Source organism: Pygoscelis adeliae, unplaced genomic scaffold, assembly GCF_000699105.1.
Source record: "Pygoscelis adeliae isolate BGI_AS28 unplaced genomic scaffold, ASM69910v1 Scaffold27, whole genome shotgun sequence".
NCBI lineage: Eukaryota > Metazoa > Chordata > Aves > Sphenisciformes > Spheniscidae > Pygoscelis > Pygoscelis adeliae.
The window spans coordinates 373,300-374,137 of NW_008825410.1; positions in this window are offsets into that span (position 1 = coordinate 373,300).

An 838-nucleotide genomic window follows, 5' to 3' on the forward strand; every position below is an offset into this window, starting at 1 on the left:
GCCCGAAGCATCAGCCCCTGCCTGCACATCAGGCTCGCACTCGCTGAGATTTGGACACGTAACGCTGCAGACCACTGATTTGCTATTTTCTTAATTCCCGCTCTTCTCATTCCCTATGAATCAAACAGTCTTTTGTCCTTCAGAGTTTGATTTGATCGCTACTGTTCACATTTCACTTTTGTATTTTTCTCTCCCTATACCATTACTCATTGAGTGCCCCGTGAAATTACAATCGTACATTTTCAACTCAGCAACCCATTTGCAGTGCAAAAATAGGGTCTAAATAATGGCTGAATTAGCCCTACTGGACAGTTTCAGATGTAACACTCTGTAATAATTATATTGCAGGCTGGATTAGGATGCTATTATCATAATCTGGACGTTTACAATTATCTGTAATTTGCAAAGATGCGCCAGGTCTTGATTACAGCAGGTTTTTTTTATCAAGCTAACCATCACTAAACAGTGACAGTAATAACAGCTAATTTTGCTGGCAATATAAGAGGTGCTGGGGTGTGCAAACAATTTCACACCTGGATGTGCTCACTCAACCAAGAATATAGAGAAAGAGCTTCTGCCCTGAGACTCAGAAAAATATTCTCCACTGCTTCTGTTCAGTATAGATTTCTAGACCCCGATCCTTGCTTAGCAGATTTGCACAGGGGGTAAGTTTTGGGGCTCGCTCGGGTTTGGGGTGGGTTCGTGACTGCTTCGCGCCTTCCCCTTCGAGGCGCGCTCCGTCTTTGCTCGTTCCCCTACTTTCGCGGTCACTCTTGCGCCGGTGGTTTCCCTCACCGGGCCGGACCCCGGCAGCTCCGCGCCCCCTTTCCCTCCCGGT